Source organism: Phocoena phocoena, chromosome 6 (assembly GCF_963924675.1).
Source record: "Phocoena phocoena chromosome 6, mPhoPho1.1, whole genome shotgun sequence".
Classification (NCBI taxonomy): Eukaryota; Metazoa; Chordata; class Mammalia; order Artiodactyla; family Phocoenidae; genus Phocoena; species Phocoena phocoena.
The window spans coordinates 65,078,105-65,093,940 of NC_089224.1; the positions used below are offsets into that span (position 1 = coordinate 65,078,105).

General features: G+C 43.2%; 1 protein-coding gene across 1 annotated transcript in view; it reads left to right on the forward strand.

The window, feature by feature from the left end:
* PIP5K1B (phosphatidylinositol-4-phosphate 5-kinase type 1 beta) overlaps positions 1-15,836 on the forward strand; it is a 329,448-nt gene that overhangs the window by 110,820 nt on the left and 202,792 nt on the right. The gene's annotated exons all lie outside the window — the stretch shown is intronic.

Consider the following 15,836-nt stretch of genomic DNA (forward strand, 5'->3'; position numbering starts at 1 on the left):
CTATCACTCTGACACTTTAAAGGATGCTTGTGATTACATTGAGCCCTCCTGGATAATCCAGAATAATCCCTTTATTTTATTTTATTTTTATTGGGTTTTTTTTTTTTGGCGGTAGGCGGGCCTCTCACTGTTGCGGCCTCTCCCGTTGCGGAGCACAGGCTCCGGACGCGCAGGCTCAGTGGCCATGGCTCACGGGTGCAGCCGCTCCGCGGCATGTGGGATCTTCCTGGACCGGGGCACGAACCCATGTCCCCTGCATCGGCAGGCGGACTCTCAACCACTGTGCCACCAGGGAAGCCCAATCCCTTTATTTTAAAGTCATCTGATTAGCAACCTTAATTTCTTCTCCACCCTTACTCCTCGTTGTCACATAATGTAGCATATTCACAGATTCCAAGGATTTGAACATGGACATCTTTGGGGGGCCATTTTTCTGCCCACCACAGTTACCGTGATACAGAACACTGACAGAAGGTAGTTACTTGAAAACCCTTTTTATGCCTAAGAAGAAGGCCCTTATGTGTGTGCAGTGTTCTTTGTTCACTGTGAATCTTTTTATTGACTTGCTACTTGCCACCATAATTTTAAACATTTTCTACCTTTAAAGAAGATTTTTAGCCTGGAATTGCATCTCACCCCTTTCTAAGCCTCTCAGATTCCATGTCTTCAGCCCATTTCACAAAAATCTCTTTCTAGACTTCCCAGAGTATCTTGCCTGACCACTCTTTGACTTCGATAAATTCTTGGTTCCTAGCAACCAAGTTAATGTTCAGAAGCATTACTGGGTAATATATGTTCCCAAGCACTGCTGTTCCTGATTTTAAATGGACTGTACATTTTAGCTTTTTAGCTTTTAAAAGACCTTGCCCTCCTCCTCTCTGGGGAGTAGAAGGCTTGTGTATTGAAGCTTTGATATACCTTAACATTTCCTTTTGCCTTTTACTCTGTAATGGATAGCTAGCAAGAAGTTTTGTCATAAAGTCCCATGAGCCATGTGATCTGACCACAGATTTAGGTCATGGAACTAACATGATGTATTTCCTGTTCCATTTTCATGTGGAATAACATGCCCTTTTTCCTGGTATATCTTTTCTTCTGACTTTTCTACTCAGCCAAACCTAGAAGTATAAACAGAGAGCTTGCCATCCAAAGAGGTGATGTGTTTGGGGAATAGTAGGTTAAAGATTCAGGAGCTCACAAGTGTCAGGTTACAGCTTCTAAAATTTGTTAATCTGAACAGAGGCAGCAATACGTTATTATTTACTTTCAGACACAGGTGGAAAACGAAATCCTATCTCATTTACCCAAGACTCTTTGTAAATTCAGTCGTACATGGGACCAACACAGAGATGGTCAAACTGTCAGCCTGGCATTACTTCGGAGCAGTTTCAGGCAGTTTTCTCAGTCAGCCTCAAGATGCATTGTGATTCTTGATTGTGTTCTGATTTCCAGGAGCTCTTTAGTAATGCAAAAGTAATAGAAGGCATGTGACCATGCGATCTTGGAGTTTACTAAGTGTGTCTTGCTCAAGAATCAGTAAAATAGGTTTTCAGTAATATTATAGGTATGATTCTGTGATGAATGTCCCTAACAGGGTATCTGACTCAGCAATGTTGGGAAGGTTATAAAAACTAAAAATCATATTGTATGACAGCAAATAATTCTGAAAAATAAAGAGAAGATGCAGGAAACTTAAGAGGACCAAAAAAAATCAATGATTTTTTTTTTTTTAAATGTGTGATGGCATAGGGACCTTTTTGATGACCTCTGATTTTAAAAGGAAGGTTAGCAAGGGAAGAGGAGGACCCTCTCTGTAAGAAAAGCACCAAGACACAGCATAGTGCCTAGAACTTTAGCCCTCGGTTAATATGGTGTTATTATGCAAAGCAGGAAGAAGGGATCACTTAGAGAAAGTGTTGCTTTGCCAACAGGTTAACAGCTCAGCTGAACTATTCAACTGAATTCTTCCCCATGAAGCAAAAGGTCTTTTTTTTAACATCTTTATTGGAGTATAATTGCTTTACAATGGTGTGTTAGTTTCTGCTTTATAACAAAGTGAATCAGTTATACATATACATATGTTCCCATATCTCCTCCCTCTTGCGTCTCCCTCCCTCCCACCCTCCTTATCCCACCCCTCTAGGTGGTCACAAAGCGCTGAGCTGATCTCCCTGTGCTATGCGGCTGCTTCCCACTAGCTATCTACCTTACGTTTGGTAGTGTATATATGTCCATGCCTCTCTCTCACTTTGTCACAGCTCACCCTTCCCCCTCCCCATATCCTCAAGTCCATTCTCTAGTAGGTCTGTGTCTTTATTCCTGTCTTACCCCTAGGTTCTTCATGACATTTTTTTTTCTTAAATTCCATATATATGTGTTAGCATACGGTATTTGTCTTTCTCTTTCTGACTTACTTCACTCTGTATGACAGACTCTGTGGGTGTTAATGGTGGTGTTAGGAGTGGTGATAATAAGAGTTACATTAGCTACTGCAGATGTGTGTCTCTAGGCCCAGCTGAACCATGTCCCAGATGAAAGAACTTGAAGCTAGAATAGGGAGACCACTGAGTGTGAGCTTTGAAAAATCGGGAGAATGGGAGGCTTATCAAAAGGCCGGAGATGAGCAAATATCATCCCTATTTTCAAAAATGAGGAAAAGGTACATTCTGGAAACCAGATGTGAGACTGTTCCTTGGCATAATTTGAGCATGGGTTTGTAAACATATAGCTATGTACATTCAGAGAAGAAACACGTGTCTTTTATAAACCTGCAGAGGTTCATAAAGATAGAGTTTATGTCAAATTAACTGCATTTCCTATTATGAAAGAATCATTAAATTGGTCGCAGATACGGAGAATTCTCAAGTTTAGTGGATCTTGATTTAAAGGTACCTGGAACATTCTTGTCTCTACTGACATGATGTGAGTTGATCCTGTGTAGCTTCATAATTTTTACCCATGACCTGCATGAAGACATCAAATTTATACTTTGCAAATGTGCAGATGACAGAAAACTGGGAATGATAACAGATTAGGTGGGTGTCATCAAGGCTTATCATTAACTATTTCATTTCATTAACTATTAACTATTGTCCCTTGCATTTCATTAACTATTGTCCCTTTTACAAATACTTTAAAATTAACTTTCTTTCCCAACCCTGAAGCCCTGACCATGGGGTATGCTCCTTTTTAATGAGGAGTTTGATGAGCAATTGGATTTTACCTGTGACTGAAGCCAATCCAGGTTCAGAACACTCTGATCTTGGGTGCTAGGCATGAGAAGGATATCAAGGGAGTTTATAAGGAACTGATGGTTGAGTGGGAGAGCCAAGACATCAAAACAGTTTTAGAACACAGTAGTCTATAAAAAAGGTTCAAAAGAGGAGAAATCAATATGGGTTAGAGTTAATGAGCGGGTTTAGGCTTTCTGTGTCAAGATTCATTGGGCAGCTGCCAGCAACACTCAGCATCGTGAGTGCTGTGATGTCCACGTGTTTTTAGGGAACACTCAGAGTTCATGGGACACTGTTATGCTCTCCGAGTTTCAATTATTTGCATGTGATTGTTTAGGCTGACTGCTTTTTGTTCTTCCAGTTGACCATTTCTCTAATCCATTATCAGTTCCTGACAAGCCCAGGGGGAGTAGCTAAAATCAGTTGGGAAGGTTAATGTCTTCAGCTAATGGCTGAGATAAGAATTCTGATTTTAGCTGCTTAGAACAAACATGACGTCCATGAAGACAGGCATTAAGAGCTGCCTGGCTTCGTTACAGAGTGTAGTATTTCTGTTCTCAGTTCATTTACTGGGTGTCTTCCACAAGAATTGTAAACGCAGAGGCTTTAAGGGGCCAGGCAGGTAACAAGGGAGTAAAACAAGCAGGGGGAAGGTGGTAAACAGGAGAATACGTTCCTTTTATAAAGGGGACAGGTGGCCTTAAACGCTAGCTAATAGAGCTTTGCATGAGTCCTCACCCAGGGCTGCCAGATAACTGATTTCTCAAGAAACCAAAATTGTAGATTCTGATGTAAAATCTCCTAATTGTTAAAGATTGGCAACTGATTCAAAATTGTTCAGAAATACACTCTGGAAGAAAGACTGTACATAGTGGGAGATAATAAAGACGCCGGCCCCTTCCCCAAATGATTCTCCTTTTGAAAACTTTCATGGTCTGGCAGAATGTTGAGGTTAGCGTTTGGACAGGAGTCCACCACGTCCCCAGGTGCTGGCCTCCTGAATAAAGCAACCTTTCCGTTCTTTAAACAAAACAAAAAAAAACCACTCTGGAAAAAGCAACAAACTATCAATCATATCTGGTCCTCACATGGTGGCCAGTTTGCAGTTCTGTACTCTTTGGGGAGAGAAGTGAGATAGGAGAGGAGGATGCAAAAGATATGCATGTAAGGCCTGGTCTCTGCTTCCTATATCCATACAATTTATTTAAGAGAAAAAAATAGGTAGGAGGCCCATGTGAAAAAAATAACAACTCAAAGTGGTATGAAGTGCCCAAACAAGTGGCATTTCACTTAATCCTCTAGCAAGTCCTGACAAGCCCAAAGTTCCTTACAGTCTTCTGGGGAAAAGTCCTTTCCTTGGACTTGTTTGTTAGCAGAACATTTTGCTGGGATAAAAAGTTCTTACATGCCTCATTGCTTTTTGTCATGGCAGAAAATGCCACTCATTCGACGACTGTGCATTGACTAACCGAGTCATTTGTCTCAATGACGGGGAATCCGATGGGCAGAGGCACAGAATCAGGGATGAACGTGATTTGTTGGAAGGACAGTAGAGTCTGACCTAGACAAAGCTACGTGTCATTGTTTGGGGAAAGCAGAGGCAATTTCAGAAGTATGGGCTGGCTCTAATTGACAGCTAGCTTTGCGTGCTGGTTGGAGGAGTTTGGATGTCGTGTTCTGAGCCAGCACTGTCCATTAGAACTCTTGGCAATGATGGAAATGTTCTATAATCTGTACTAATACAGTAGCTACAAGCTGTGTGTGGCTATTGGGCACTTGAAATGTGACCCATGTGTCTGAGGAAGGAATTTTTAATTTTAACTTTAGTTAAATAAGCACATGTGACTAACACCTACCATGTTGGACAGCGCAGCTCTAGGCAGTGAGGTAGCATGACACTGGTTCGGAGATCAGTGACATGATGAAATGACAGTCTAAACCACGATGAAGGGTGACCTGAAAGTTTCCAATCAGAGTAACTACTAGAAATTTTCTGCCATTGATGGAACTAGAGAAGTTTGAAGAAGAGATGTTTTTTAACAAGGTGATAAGGAAGGAAGGAAGCAGAAAGCAGCACATCAGTTCACATCAGTTCACATTCTTAAAATGGTTTAAACTCGAGTTAAAATACCAATGCCAGAGGTCTGAGTTGTTTATCTTTTGTACGTGAGGAAATTGCCCACCCCACTTCCCCCACCCTTCCAAAACAAACATGTCAGCGTAGTTCAATGGCTTATCCCAGGTCCCCTAGCAATTCTTTGTCAGGAAGATGACGAAAAGGTCCAGGCATACGATGTCCTAATTGGTGACTTGTCCATCGGAAGCGATCAGTGTTTCCCAGTCGGCTGGCCGTGGATAGGCGTGGGAAATTTTTAGTCCTGCCACTTGCTTTCTTCCCTCTCTCACCTCTCCATCCCAAAGGTGTCATTCCAGGCTTGTCATCCTCCCTCCTCTACTCCTCCTTCCATCCTGGGCCTACCCACAACAGGCCCCCACTAGGAGATTCTGGTGTTGATGACTACCACAGGCGACTTGAGGTCTGGAGGGCCCACCTTTGGCACCAACACCCTGACTTCAGGTGTGGTCTGAATCTTGTTAACCAGTTTCCGCCAGGACGGGCACACGTGATGAGAGCACTCAGAGTGACCTAGTAGGAAGGTGAACACTCTGGATACAAACAGGGTCCTTGACCCAAATTCCCCAGGTGGTTTTCATTTTGTTTTGTTTTTTAAGACCTGGGTTGTCATGTAAATCCACTGTCTCAGTCAGTGTTCCTCTCAGTGGAGGCAGGCAGGGACCAGGGTGGGAGGATGATGCCTGCCTCTTACCACATGGCAAGGGAACATGTCCTTTATGACTTTTTAAACATGAGTGAAGTCGTGACTCAGCGATACTTTGAACTAAGAGGAAGCATTTATTTAAATATAAGCTCTTTTATAAAACGTCTCTGACAGATACGCAGGCAGCTATCAACATTGACAGCCTCTGGGGAAAAATGGGTGGTGGGAATCTTGAGTCAGGGGAAGCTTTTCTGTATATACATTTGATGGCTATTTAATTTTGAACCATATGAATGTTTTGCCTATTCAAAAATTGAATAAATAACATTTTAAGATGGGAAGAAGGGGTGGGGGGAAGGGTTAGCATGTGTCCCAAGCCCTGACTGCTCTTCCTTCCCTTCAGGCTCTAGAAAGCCACGACTTCCAGAAATAAGACCCTTGCTTTCCGCCCTGGTGGAGCTACACTCTGTAGCTTAACAGAGACAGCTTTGTCTTTGCATTACGCAGCCCTTGTCATCAATAGCAACTACGTTGGTCTATAGGAAGAGTGATGCTTTGGCATTCCAAGTGTTATTCCTAATTCACCTTAATCCAAAACACCCTAACCCAGTGGTTCTCAACCAGTGCCCAGGGAACATTTGGCAATGTCTGGATACATTTTGGTTGTCAAAACTGGGGGCGTGGTGCCGTTGACATCTAGGAAGTAGAGGCCAGCAGTGCTGCATCCTACAATGCCCAGGGCAGAGCCCGCAACAAAGGATTATCAGAATTTTAGCAGTGACAAGGTTTTTCAGCCAAACTCAACTACCCTTTTAAGTGAAGGGTAGATGTGAGTCCAGCTCTTTTGTTTTACTTTATTTTTATTTATTTATTTATTTTATTTTTGGCTGCATTGGGTCTTCGTTGCTGAACGCGGGCTTTTCTCTGGTTGCGGCGAGCGGGGGCTACTCTTTGTTGTGGTACACGGGCTTCTCATTGTGGTTGCTTCTCTTGCCGCAGAGCACGGGCTCTAGGCATGCGGGCTTCAGTAGTTGTGGCGCGTGAGCCCAGTAGTTGTGGCGCACGGGCTTAGTTGCTCCACGGCATGTGGGATCTTCCCGGACCAGGGCTCGAACCCGTATCTCCTGCATTGGCAGGTGGATTCTTAACCACTGCGCCACCAGGGAAGCCCCAGCTCTTTTAGTTACTAGTTGTATCATCGTAGGCATTTTCCTTAATTGATCTGAATCTTAATTTTTCTCATTGATGACATGTGATTAATACTTGCTCACAGCTCTGAGAGGGTCAAACAGTTTAACAGATGTGAACACATCCTGGGAAAAGTGGAATGTCAAGGAGTGAAGTGGCTGTTGTATTAGCAAAAGCAGAATCCCTCAGCCTCTGATTTCCAATCAGATTTTAGTTCTGCTAGAACTGAGCACGGCAGCCAGTGTGGCTTCCTCCCCCAGCACTGGGCTTACGGGGAGAAGTGTTGTCACTTAGCATCCTGAAGCTGGCTCTGGTCTGGCCTGGGCATCAGAGAGTAGACGGAGCTGGAAGAGGACAGTCTTTCCTTCCCAGCAGCAGTGGCTTCGGAAATAAGAGAGAAAGATGTGCTTCTAATGGTGGGCTGCCTTTGCACTTTGAAAATTTGGCAGCAGGGAGATGAGCTGCGCCATTCAGAGAGCTGGAGTTTTTAAATAATCTCGTTCAGTTTAGAAGCATGTATAATCATTTACCATTGCCACCCACCCCTTTGTACAGATCTTCCCTCCAGATCCCTCAGCTTCCATAGAAGATCACCCGTGCTTGTCTTCTTCCTTGAAAAGTCCTAAAGCAAATGATTTCAAATCTGCCTGGATGACTTTTAAGAAAGAAGTGGCAGGTAATTAAGCAAAAACTCTCAGCAGCTTCTGAATAGGAAGAGAAGCCAACCCACCCCCGCCCCCAGGGTGGTTCCCTGAGCTGTTCATTTCTCAGTGACCTCGTTTAGCGTTCACTTCGGAGGGAGCATCTGTATGTTGAGCCACCCAGGTTTGCCACGCTTCTGCATCCTGGTTAACCATGGAAAGTCCCCCAAACACTGACTCCAGGGGATAATATGCTACACCCTACACTTGCTGCACAGTTTCCTTTGGGGGCAATAAGAACCACCGCATTGTTGCATTTGGTGTTCATGACGGGCTGGGAAGCTGGGGTTTCCAGCGTTTCTGTAGCGTCTGAGCTGGACCACCTGCTCTCAGGGCACAAGGGTGCTTTTGTTTTCAAGTTAAAAGGGTTAATATCCGTGGGTGATCTGCACGCCTCCCTGCACAGCTTGGCCAGCGGGTGCTGATCTGGTCAGCAGGCTCCTGTCCCAGCGCTCAGGGCTTGACCACTTTTATCACTACCACCCCTCTTCCCTCTCCTGGATACTTAACAAGGATTTTTAAAGGTGGCTTTTAAGGTGTTGCATAAGATCATAGATATTTAAAATTCTGGAATTCTTCATTCTGGATTCCAAAAAGGATGACAGGCAATGTATGTTGGATTCTCGGCTTATATCTACTTAATAGACACTAATAAGACATATGCCATGTGCTTATTCAGGACTTTTGATGTTTTATGAAGGTAGAATCATTGGTTGCTGGAAGCATCTTATTTTTCAGACTCCAGTGGGTTTATTCTAGCCAGAAATCTATTAATTCAGCAAATTAAAGTATAATTATTGCCAGTTGGAAGCATTTTAAAAGCTATGCTAGTAATAAGAACTAACATTTATTAAGTACTTAGCATGTTCTAGGCACCATTCTAAGCACTTAGAATTATTAACTCATTTACTCTTATAAGTACCCTATGAAGTAGTACTATTACTCCCATTTTACAGAAATGGGAGAAAACTGAGGTACAGAGAGGTTAAGTTAACCTGCTCCGGGGCACACAACCAGTAAGTGGCAGAATAAAGCTGGGATTTTCACCCTGATTGTCTCTCTCTAGGGTCTGTCAGACCCTAACCAGTACACTCTCCTCTGAATACTGTGGTGCCTATGACGTTAAAATGGAAAATTCTCAATTATCCAGTAGAATAATGGGGGCCAGTGGCACAGATAAACCCAGCCATCTTTGGAAAGGGATAAATGAATGGAAATAAACAATTTTAGAGCATGATTTCCCTAATTTAGTGGTTCAGAAGCCAACTTGTCTCCTCCAGAGTGTCTCACCTCTGAGTATAGAATCTGAACTGTAGCCTCAAGAGTACTTTTTTCTGGAAAGTGCATAGTCATTTTGAAATGAAAAACAAATCGATCCCTTGGGCACTGAGCAGAACACTGGAAATAAAATGACGAATAAAGTCATAACTTCAAAAATTATTCTTGACCACAGAACTCAAAATTGTCAGGAAGGGATGAGATCTACTTGGAGGGGGTGACATATTCTGAACTGTCAAATTAGGAGAACATGTTTTTAAAGCTAACTATGCGGTAGACTGTCACAGGGGGGTAATAACTCACTAATAATCTACTCAGTAGCTAAAAAGACCTGATAAAGGAAGCATTGGGTCAAAGGGTGACCCAAGTTAGAAGTTATTTTCCCCTATGGGAATCAAATTCCCCCAGGTGGCACACCTATCTTTTCCGGTGAGTTCAGTTCACTGCGTCTGAGACTTTTGTTATGAAAGGAAGATGAGATAGCTCGCCCTCTGCATGGAAGCCATCACCCCTGAGACACATAGCACTAGGGAGAGAAGAAAAAGAGGTTGGTGTGGTCCCTGGGGACTGTAATATTAAGGTCCTTTGTCCTCCTGAATTGATTTTGCTCAATTCCTGAGACATAGATACATGTAGACACCCAGAGATATAAATTGGGTCCAATTATAAGGACTATAAGGAATTATGTGGAATTGGGTTCAACCAGAGGGTCTAACTGTACTTATTTCCCAGTGGAGAGAGGATGGAACTACTGTTACTTTTATGCAAGTGCTTTCTCTTCATCCAAGATGTGCTGCCATTTTTTTTTGCATTATGGATCAGGGTGCATTTGGTTATTGAAATATAGGCTGTCTAGGTGACATTCTAGTTCTCCCGAGCTAATTTTTCATATTGTGGCTTTGTCAATTTTAAGGGTGTGGGTGCCTGGGCCTGGGCTATAAGACGTACGTCTGATTGTACGTGCGTGCATTCACTCAGTTATTTAGTTGGTGAATATTTGTTTAGCTTGGCACTGAGCTAGACCTTGGAGGTAGGACAGAGGCCAAGACAGACATAATCCTGGCCCTGCTTTCATTGTTGTGGTAGAGACAGACGTGAAAAAGTAAGCACAATAAAATTATTACTACCTTTAAAAGTGTTAGGAAGAAAATAAGCACAGGCAGCACTGCTACCTTTTAGATGAGGTATTCAAGGCAGCCTGAGGAGGTGACACAGGTCTGGGATCACAAGCTTGAGAAGGGGCCGGCTGACAGAAGAGTGGAATTGAGAGCGTTCTTGATAGAACAGCATCTGCTGAGCCTTGGAGGCAGGAAGGAGTGGGTGGATTCAAGGACCTGAAGGAGAGCCCAGTGTGATGGAGCGTCCCAAGCATGGAAGAGAGAGGCAGCCTGAGCTGAGAGCCATGGCTTTCAACTGGGGCTGGTTTTGTCCCCCGGGGTCATTAGACAATGTTGTCACAACTGTGGGCAGGGGGTGCTCCTGGGCAGCTAGAGCCCAGGGATGCCACTACACGTCCTACAATGCACAGGACAATCCCAGAAAACTACTGTCTGGCCCCAAACGTCAGTAGTGCTAATTGGAGAAGCCCTGGGTTAGAGAAGGAGGCGGTGGCCTAAGCTAAGGGTGTAGGCTAGGAAGAGGAAGAAGGAAAGGAAAGAAGTTCAAGGTATATTTCAGAGTTAGGATGGACTGGGCTGGCTCATGGGTGCATGTGGGCGTGAGGTGACAGGCATCACTGATGAGCCCAGCATTCTAACTTGAGCACTTGGGTGGATTTCGTGGCCATTTATCAAGATGGAAAGGAATGGTGTGGGGAAAGGTTTGTGAGGGAAAATCAAGGTCTCCAATTTAGACACGTCACCTTGGGGGTGTCAGTGAGCCATCGAAGGGGAGAATCAAGTAGGTAGTTGGAAGTGTGGATTGGGGACACTGGGGAGAAGTCCAGGGTTCTGCTTCGGTTTGTCAAGCTGTTGATTCACAGGAATTGGTGAGACAGATGGAAAAGAGAGGCCCCCAGACTAAGGAACACCCACATTTTGATATTACCTCCTAATACCCTCTCCTCCAGAGTGTCAGATTCCTGAAATAAACAAAGCTGGCCAAGTCACTCCCCTATGATCTTCCACTGGCCTTCTGTTACCTACAGAGAAAACCCACACTCCACAGCACAACATACGAATCGTTTGCAGTCCTCCCCGCACTGGGTGTGTCTTAACCCATCTTCTGCCATTGCCTTCAACACGCACCAGACTCCAGGCACACTGAATGAGTCCGTCCCTGGTCCTCTCTGCCCATGCTGAGAATGGCTGCATTCCAGAAACAGCTCTCTCATGGCCCTTGCCCATGTTCCCAGGTAGTGACTGTTTGTCACTGCTTCCCAGGCCTCCTGCACTTACCTCTGTTATATCATGGATGACTTTGTTTTGTAATAATCGTTTGAAGTTATGACCTGCCAACTGCTCTGGGAGCAGCTGGAGAGCAGGGGCCTTGCCCAATCATCTTGACATCCGTAGGGCCCACACGGTGCCTGACACATAGCGTTGAAGAAATGTATCACTTTTTTCTTCTTAATTCTAAAATTGTTGTAGACTTTCCAGAGAGATATGTTCTTGAGCCTACAGTTCCAGATCTGCAGTTAGAGGTGAGATATTTTGGGGGGAGGGAGGCGGGGAAGAAGTGGGTAGAATTTGGGCTTTGAATGTGCAGATCGCGGGAAGAACACTTTGAAAGAGCTCAGTTTGCTTCTGGCTGTTTCTGTTCAAAGGTGATAGTGATTTGTCTGTGTCATGGGTCACCATATGGGTGTTTGAAAATTGGCTGTTCATGACATGGCATCCTCAAATCCCCTAGTCTGTGGTCCACAGACTGTTTATGATCAGCCACATAGGGAAGAGCTTCAGCAATGAATTTTAAAAGGCATTCGTCTCCCATCCTTGTCATATAAAGGTTCTCTTCTTTCCGGATGTTGGCCCCATTAAAGGCTGCCCTAGATGGATGCCAGTAATTGTCAGGGGGATTGGGGTTTGGTTGGCAGTCTGGTTTTTTTAGCACAGCAGCATAGTAAACACCCTTTTTTTTTTTTTTTTTTTTGTAACTGTATGTTATAAACATACAGTTTGTAACATAAAGTTACAAAAGTTTGGAAAGAAACAGGATCCATGATTTTTTCAGGTTTGCTATTTCAGAGGGAGGGAGAGGGAATCATAACTTAGCAGTTTTAAAAGCAGCTCCATCCCTCACAAAATCGTGGAGGAGTGCAGACTTTAAAGCTGCACTCAGGACCCAAAAACAGGCAGTGATGAGAGTGCCGGCCCTTGGGTCTTCCTGCCTGCCTTCCTCACCAGCCATGGATGAGAGGGGGTGTGGCCGGGCAGTCAGGCTGGCTCTGCCGTTTATGAACTCAGCCTCGTGCAAGACAATGAATGTCTGCGCCCAGGAGGACCACAGTGTGGTTTGAGCATTAGATCTGAGGATGTATGAGAAGGCACTTGGAAGATGGTAGTTGGCTGTACAAATGTTAAATCTCTACTCTTGTTGCTGGATCCCCACTCACCCACAACGGAACTTAAGCCGCTTGAGAGCAAGGACCTGGCAGGCCCGGCAGAACGCAGCTCTTAGTGAAGCAACAGATATTAGTGCCCCCTTCTCCACACTGGGACCCTGCTCGTATTTGGAATTCCAAGTAGCTTGAGACCCTGTCCTCTCTTGATGGCAGCTCCTACTACTGACAAGTTGTTTTCGAAAAGCAGTGGGATTCAGTGGCAAAAGGAAATCTAACTTTTGTCCATTAAAGAAACCTGAAAAAAAATAAATAAAAGACTGCATCCAGGAAGGGGAAATGTTTTCTTTGCTTTCCAGCATATTAAATAAAAATTTGAGGTCTTCTGTTGTAGCTTTACCATAGCCCAGGGTCTGAGATAGTCTGAGGTAACTGGATAGTGTTTCAAGAGCCCTTTCTCCTCATTTGTCTCTGCCTTTAAGTGTTCTAGCTGCTCGTCCTGGGCCAGTGGAATTCTCCTGAGGAAATGAAAAGTCATTCTTTCCAAGGACACCGAGTGCAGTAGAATGGGGTGAAGATGTGTCACGGAAGACAGCAGGAGGGGAGGAGTGGGGATGGGCAGGGAAGTCCAGCTTTGCGTTACATGCATTTTCAAGAAAATCATGGAGAAACTAAGCAGCACCATCAGCACAGTCCTCCCCCAAGATCATTTCCTTATTTTTAACTTAATTATTTGAAACTTGAAAGCAAATCTTTTCCACCATTCCCTCCCCTCCTCTGTTCTATGGAACATTTAATTTGGATATAACTGTAATATAAATCAGGGGTGTCTTAAAATTGTCAATACAAAAGAGATTTTGAAGCAGTGAAGTTGCATTTGTGAACAAAATCAAAGGATGAAGTCTTCTGAAATTCTGCTTGGTAAGATGAAATCCTGTTTCTCAAGGGAGTTTCACGTATAAAAATGTCCTAAGTTTCCATTTCCTTTCAAAATCTGGAATATGCCTACCTAAGCCACCTTGATGTTTATCACCACACTTGTTATTCATTCATTTAATTTGTAAGCAGGCTTTTAAAAGCATATTGAATACTTCCATTGGCATATGTATTGCTATTTATTTATTTGGATTACGGAGTTTCTGGAAGGTTTCAGGCAAGTTTACAAATGGGTGGGAAGAAGCTACACAGTAATGATAAAGCTCCTGGGTGCTCTAGCCCAGGGAAAGGTATCCTGCCAGAAGACAAGTGGCTGCACAGAGCAGCAGCAGATGGAGCATATGCCAGTGGAGCATCCCTTGGACCTCAGAATCCTTTCAGGGACACACACAGTGCTTGGTGCCCAAGGGAGAGTCTGGCCAAATGCGAGGCACCAGGCCATAACCTTTTACCCTCAGGCTTCCAGCCCCATGAAGGAGGAATTTAGCAATCTACTCTTGAACAGCAAACATTAGAACCATCCACACTCTTCCTACTTAATGACCCAGACTCATCCTCAGCAAAATCACCTTGAGTGATTTTGATTTTGATTTTGATTTCTAATACCCTGTGGATTAGAAACTCAAATGACCAGAGAGCATTCAGCATCCAATGGCCCAGGCAAGATAGCATCTTTGTTCTCAGCTTTCCAAGGCCCTAGGATACCTATTTCCTCATGTGTTCTTACTCAGTAGATAAATCTGGGCACCTACTGGTGTTAGGCAGCAGGAATACAGCAGCGAATACAAGGGACTTGGCCCCTGACCTCATGTACCAAGTTAAACTGTCTGGACATCTTAGCACTATTACTGAATTACCTTTCAAAAAGTTATCCCACTTTAGACTCCCTCTAGCTGATCAGGGGAGCGCATATTTTCCCAGGTCCTCACCAACACTGAGCACGATTCTTTTCAAAAAGCTTTGCCAACAGGGTAAGTGAAAAATGCCCTAATTTTCATTTTCTTTTTTTGCGGTACGTGGGCCTCTCACTGTTGTGGCCTTTCCCATTGCGGAGCACAGGCTCCGGATGCGCAGGCTCAGCGGCCACGGCTCATAGGCCCAGCCGCTCCGCGGCATGTGGGATCTTCCCGGACCGGGGCACGAACCCGTGTCCCCTGCATCAGCAGGCAGACTCTCAACCACTGCGCCACCAGGGAAGCCCCCTAATTTTCATTTTAATTTGCGTTTATTTTTATCACTAGTAAGTTTGACCATTTTTTTCAGATGATTTTTATTCGCTTGTATGTCTTCTTTTGAGGATTATCTGTTTTAAGAGCTACTTATATGTGAAAGGCTTGCAGTTTTGTTGCCAGTGTTTTTCTGGTTTTAGATTAGGCTTTTAATTTTCTTTAACTCAAGATTTATAAAGTCAGATTTCTTGATATTTCCCTTAAATCTTTGTCTTTGCTTTCATTTCTTAATTTTGTACTAGTAATGCCTTGTTTTAATTATAATATTCATAATGTAAGACCTCCCATGGTATTTTTAATTTTCAGAAATTTCCTGATTGATGTTTTTATATTTATCCCTTTAATTCAACTTTTGACTTCTAAGGTCATTTCCTCTAAAAAGATTTCTATTGTGATATTTGTTACGATTAAACTTATAAATGAATTTAGGGAGAAGTAGCATCTTTATTCTTCCAAGAATGAAGTGTCTATATATTTATTATCTTTTCTGCTTCTCAGTAAATTTTTATTCAGAGATTTTGTACCTCTTTTTGGTTAAATATACTCTGAGTAATTTATGTGGATTTTTTGGTTACTGTTTTGGGATTTTTTTATTCCTACTGTGAATAGGATTCTTTTTTTTTTTTTCCCATTGCATTTTCTAACTAGAAATGTATAAGATCTTGATTCGTGTGCATATATTTTATAAAGTGCCAACTCGATCTTTTAAAACTATTCCACTAGGTCCATGATTGATTCTTGAATATTACAGGTAATAATCATATCATCTGTGAATTATAAGTTTTCTCCTTGTAACCAGCATTTTGTATTTGGTTTTCTTGTCTTATTTTACTAGCTTGATCTTCCAGAATAGTATCAAAGAATCTTCATGATAAAAGGACAGCCTTGTCTTGTTCATGATTTTAAAGGGCAAATGGCTCTTGCACTGTTTCTCAGAGTGCATTCTTTGGCACACACACATTATTAATAGATACGTAAATGCAAATCCCTTG